The sequence below is a fragment of the Bos mutus genome, chromosome 17 (genome assembly GCF_027580195.1).
Source record: "Bos mutus isolate GX-2022 chromosome 17, NWIPB_WYAK_1.1, whole genome shotgun sequence".
NCBI lineage: Eukaryota > Metazoa > Chordata > Mammalia > Artiodactyla > Bovidae > Bos > Bos mutus.
The window spans coordinates 17,107,382-17,113,687 of NC_091633.1; positions in this window are offsets into that span (position 1 = coordinate 17,107,382).

The window sequence follows — 6,306 nt, forward strand, 5'->3', positions numbered from 1 at the left end:
CCCAGCAGAATGAGCTGGGGCCCTAGTGACAGGTAGCAGAGAAAGCTCACTCCTACATCAGACAGGGCAAGGTATGCGCTAAAGACTGATGCCACTGAGCATGAGCCACAGAAGTTAATGTTTTTCCCTTAAAAACCAAGTTGAGGATCACTGGAGGTATACACATCACATTTCACAAAAATGTTGACTCAGTTCATCTCTAAAAAACATAAAATGTTTTTGGGTAACATTTTAGGAATTTTTGAGACTTATGTTCCTATGACTAGTTCATAAATAAAATATAAAATTAAAAGCACACACACTCATAATTGCTGGATGAAAATACCAAATGTGGAACTGCTTTATCACATGTTTTGCCAGCTCCTCATGTTTCTTCAACACGGCTTTTCAAAAACAAATTTTCTGGAAAATATTTACACTTACCAGTTTCCACAGACCAAGATGCTAATAAAAATAAACAACTTGAGGAAATTCAATGAGTGTTATCATGTTTGGAACTATCAGGATTTCTAAGAAAGAAAATTTCATGCTTTGCCCTTAAAGATGTGACAGCATTTATGTGGAAATCTATCTATGCTAAGATGGGTCATACCTAAGAGGTCTGACACAATGCAGTCCACTGGAGAAGGGAATGGCAAACCACTTCAGTATTCTTGCCTTGAGAACCCCATGAACAGTATGAGAAGGCAGAATGATAGGATACTGAAAGAGGAACTCCCCAGGTCAGTAGGTGCCCAATATGCTACTGGAGATCAGTGGAGAAATAACTCCAGAAAGAATGAAGGGATGGAGCCAAAACAAAAAAAATACCCAGTTGTGGATGTGACTGGTGATAGAAGCAAGGACTGATGCTGTAAAGAGCAATATTGCATAGGAACCTGAAATGTCAGGTCCATGAATCAAGGCAAATTGGAAGTGGTCAAACAGGAGATGGCAAGAGTGAACATCGACACTCTAGGAATCAGTGAACTAAAATGGACTGGAATGGGTGAATTTAACTCAGATGACCATTAATTCTACTACTGCAGGCAGGAATCTCTTAGAAGAAATGGAGTAGCCATCATGGTCAACAAGAGAGTCTGAAATGCAGTACTTGGATGCAATCTCAAAAATGACAGAATTATCTCTGTTCATTTCCAAGGCAAACCATTCAATATCACGGTAATCCAAACCTATGCCCCAACCAGTAACACTGAAGAAGCTGAACAGTTCTATGAAGACCTACAAGACCTTTTAGAACTAACACCCAAAAAAGATGTCCTTTTAATTACAGGGGACTGGAATGCAAAAGTAGGAAGTCAAGAAACACCTGGAGTAACAGGCAAATTTGGCCTTGGAATATGGAATGAAGCAGGGCAAAGATTAATAGATTTTTGCCAAGAAAATGCACTGATCATAGCAAACACCCTCTTCCAACAACACAAGAGAAGACTCTACACATGGATATCACCAGATGGTCAACACCGAAATCAGATTGATTATATTCTTTGCAGCCAAAGATGGAGAAGCTCCATACAGTCAACAAAAACAAGACCAGGAGCTGACTGTGGCTCAGATCAAGAACTCCTTATTGCCAAATTCAGACTTAAATTGAAGAAAGTAGGGAAAACCACTAGACCATTCAGGTATGACCTAAATCAAATCCCTTATGATTATACAGTGGAAGTGAGAAATAGATTTAAGGGACTAGATCTAATAGAGTGCCGGATGAATTATGGACAGAGGTTTGTGACATTGTACAGGAGACAGGGATCAAGACCATCCCCATGGAAAAGAAATGCAAAAAAGTAAAATAGCTGTCTGAGGAGGCCTTACAAATAGCTGTGAAAAGAAGGGAAGTGAAAAGCAAAGGAGAAAAGGAAAGATATAAACATCTGAATGCAGAGTTCCAAAGAATAGCAAGGAGAGATAAGAAAGCCTTCCTCAGCAATCAATGCAAAGAAATAGAGGAAAACAACAGAATGGGAAAGACTAGAGATCTCCTCAAGAAAATTAGAGACACCAAGAGAACATTTCATGCAAAGATGGGCTCGATAAAGGACAGAAATGGTATGGACCTAACAGAAGCAGAAGATACCAAGAAGAGGTGGCAAGAATACACAGAAGAACTGTACAAAAAAGATCTTCATGACCCAGATAACCACAATGGAGACATCCTGGAATGTGAAGTCAAGTGGGCCTTAGAAAACATCACTACGAACAAAGCTAGTGGAGGTGATGGAATTCCAGTTGAGCTATTTCAAATCCTGAAAGATGATGCTGTGAAAGTGCTGCACTCAATATGCCAGCAAATTTGGAAAACTCAGCAGTGGCCAATGGAAAAGGTCAGTTTTCATTCCAATCCCAAAGAAAGGCAATGCCAAAGAATGCTCAAACTACCACACAATTGCACTCATCTCACACACTGGTAAAGTAACGTTCAAAATTCTCCAAGCCAGGCTTCAACAGTACATGAACCATGAACTTCCAGATGTTCAAGCTGGTTTTAGAAAAGACAGAGGAACCAGAGATCAAATTGCCAACATCCGCTGGATCATCGAAAAAGCAAGAGAGTTCCAGAAAAACATCCATTTCTGCTTTATTGACTATGCCAAAGCCTTTGACTGTGTGGATCACAATAAACTCTGGAAAATTCTGAAAGAGATGGGAATACCAGACCCCCTGACCTGCCTCTTGAGAAACTTATATGCAGGTCAGGAAGCCACAGTTAGAACTGGACATGGAACAACAGACTGGTTCTAAATAGGAAAAGGAGTACGTCAAGGCTGTATATTGTCACCCTGTTTATTTAACCTATATACAGAGCACATCAGAGAAATGCTGGGCTGGAGGAAGCACAAGCTGGAATCAAGATTGCCAGGAGGAATATCAATAACCTCAGATATGCAGATGACACCACCCTTATGGCAGAAAGTGAGGGGGAACTAAAAAGCCTCTTGATGAAAGTGAAAGAGGAGAGTGAAAAAGTTGGCTTAAAGCTCAATATTCAGAAAACGAAGATCATGGCATCTAGTCCCATCACTTCATGGGAAATAGATGGGGAAACAGTGGAAACAGTGTCAGACTATTTTTTTGGGCTCCAAAATCACTGCGGATGGTGATTGCAGCCATGAAATTAAAAGACGCTTACTCCTTGGAAGAAAAGTTATGACCAACCTAGATAGCATATTGAAAAGTAGAGACATTACTTTACCAACAAAGGTCCGTCTAGTCAAGGCTATGGTTTTTCCTGTGGTCATGTATGGATGTGAGAGTTGGACTGTGAAGAAGGCTGAGCGCCGAAGAATTGATGCTTTTGAACTGTGGTGTTGGAGAAGACTCTTGAGAGTCCCTTGGACTGCAAGGAGATCCAACCAGTCCATTCTGAAGGAGATAAGCCCTGGGGTTTCTTTGGAAGAAATGATGCTAAAGCTGAAACTCCAGTACTTTGGCCACCTCATGCGAAGAGTTGACTCATTGGAAAAGACTCTGATGCTGGGAGAGATTGGGGGCAGGAGGAGAAGGGGGCGACAGAGGATAAGATGGCTGGATGGCATCACTGACTCAATGGACTTGAGTCTGGGAGTTGGTGATGGACAGGGAGGCCTGGCGTGCTACTATTCATGGGGTCGCAAAGAGTCGGACACTACTGAGCGACTGAACTGAACTGAAAGCAATATTGATGCAAACGTATTTTAAAGGAATAAAAATGATAAAAAATATGATGCTTAGTAACTAAAAGCAAGCACTTTAGAGTTGCTGCTGCTGCTGCTGCTAAGTCGCTTCAGTTGTGTCCGACTCTGTGCGACCCCATAGATGGCAGCCCACCAGGCTCCCCTGTCCCTGGGATTCTCCAGGCAAGAACACTGGAGGTTGCCATTTCCTTCTCCAATGCGTGAAAGTGGAAAGTGAACGTGAAGTCGCTCAGTCATGTCCAACTCTTAGCAACCCCATGGACTGCAGCCTACCAGGCTCCTCAGTCCATGGGATTTCCCAGGCAAGAGTACTGGAGTGGGGTGCCATTGCCTTCTTCTGCTTTAGAGTTAGGTAGCATCATAGTATCATGTCATAGTACATACTTTTGTTATATACGAGCATTGTAAAGTTACTGTGGGGATTAAATGAGATGTTATACAAAGGATTTTTTTTTCCAACTACAATTTTATTTTATTTTTAAACTTTACAAAATTGTATTAGTTTTGCCAAATATCAAAATAAATCCGCCACAGGTATACATGTGTTCCCCATCCCGAACCCTCCTCCCTCCACCTTCCCCATACCATCCCTCTGGGTCGTCCCAGTGCACCAGCCCCAATCATCCAGTATCGTGCATTGAACCTGGACTGGCAACTCGTTTCATACATGATATTTTACATGTTTCAATGCCATTCTCCCAAATCTTCCCACCCTCTCCCTCTCCCACAGAGTCCATAAGACTGTTTTATACATCAGTGTCTCTTTTGCTGTCTCGTACACAGGGTTATTGTTACCATCTTTCTAAATTCCATATATATGTGTTAGTATAGTGTATTGGTGTTTTTATACAAAGGATTTAAGGAATGAAATGATACATATTTTAGCCGCTATTATTCTAGCATGAAGCAGAATAAATTAAATAATAGATTTCTTAGAAGTCTGTGGGTTTTCATATCTTTGCTTTGTGTTTTGAATCCTGGCACTAATTTCCATAGCAAACCTAGCATATATGCATGCACCAGGTTGCTTCAGTGTCTGACTGTTTAGGACCCTACAGACTGTAGCCAGCCAGGCTCCTCTGTCCATGGGACTCTCCAGGCAAGAATACTAGAGCGGGTTGCCATGCCCTCCTCCAGGGGATCTTCCCAACCCAGGGATCAAACTCTACCTCTCTTATGTCTCCTGGATTGGCTGACGGGTTCTTTACCATTAGTGCCACCTTGAAAGCCCGACAAGCCTAGACAGCATATTAAAAAACAGAGACATCATTTTGCCAACACAGGTCTGTTTAGTCAATGCTATGGTTTTCCAGTAGTCATGTATGGATATGAGAGCTGGACCATTAAAAAGACTGAATGATGAACAATTGATACTTTTAAATTGGGGTGCTGGAGAAGATTCTTGACAGTCCCTTGGACAGCAAGGAGATCAAACCAGTCAATCCTAAAGGAAATCAACCCTTTAGGAAGGACTGATGCTGAAACTGAAGCTCCAATACTTTGGCCACCTAATGCAAAAGGCAAACTCATTGGAAAAGACCCTGATGCTGGGAAAGGTTGAGGGCAGGAAGAGAAGGGGCCAAAAGAGGAAAAGATGGTTAGATAGCATCACTGACTCAATGGACAAGAATTTGAGCAAACTCCAGGAGACAGTTAAGGACAAGGAAGCCTGGCATGCTGCAGTCTATGAGGTCTCAAAGAGTTGGACACAGCTTAGTGATTGAACAGCGACAACAACTAAGTGCCATGTGGGAAGGTATTTTTTTCATTCTTCTTAGTTTAAGGTTGACTCGTCTTGAATGGTTCTAAATCAGCAATTCTCAGCATGGTTCATCAGCTCCTGAGGTTCTAAAGACCTTTTCAGAGGGTCAGCAAAGTCAGCACTATTTTCATAATAATTGCATTGATAGTAATTCTAACGGTATCAACAACAGTAAAGCTAATTTCATAATCTTGTATTTTATTTCATAATTTCATGTTAGTAAACATAATACTAACTGTATAATACTATTTTTATTTTTCACTATGTTGGTCTTGGTGGTGTGAAAAGGATAGTGTGGATAACATTACTGATACCTTAGCATGATTCATGGCAGTGGTACCAAAGTATACTCATAGACATGTTCTTCTTCACTACTATTTGTTCACAAGAAGAAAGAAGCTAGTTTCATTTGAGAATGTGCGTGATGAAACATAACTTTTATTAAATCCCTTCCTTGAGTAAATATCTTTTTAATACTCCATGTGATGAAACTGAAGTACCCATAAAGCACTTCTGTTGTATAGCTAAGTACATTGTTGTTTTGAGATAAAACCTTTGTACCACTGTTTGACTTAGGGATTGAACTAATCATGTTTTTTGGGGAACATCATTTTTCCTTAAATGAATGACAGACTGTGGTATTCTGATTTGGGTATTTGGCAGATATTTTCTCAAAAATGAATGTAGCAAGACTGTCACTTCAATGAAAACAGTAGAAACTATGGTTACCAATGATAAATTTGGAGCTTTCCAGTGAAAATAAGAATTTTGGAAAACTCATATCAACCCCAGTGAGCTTGATAGCTTTCCAATACTTAAAGACTTCTGATGAGATCAGTGGTGATATTAATGAATAGAATTTTGAAATAC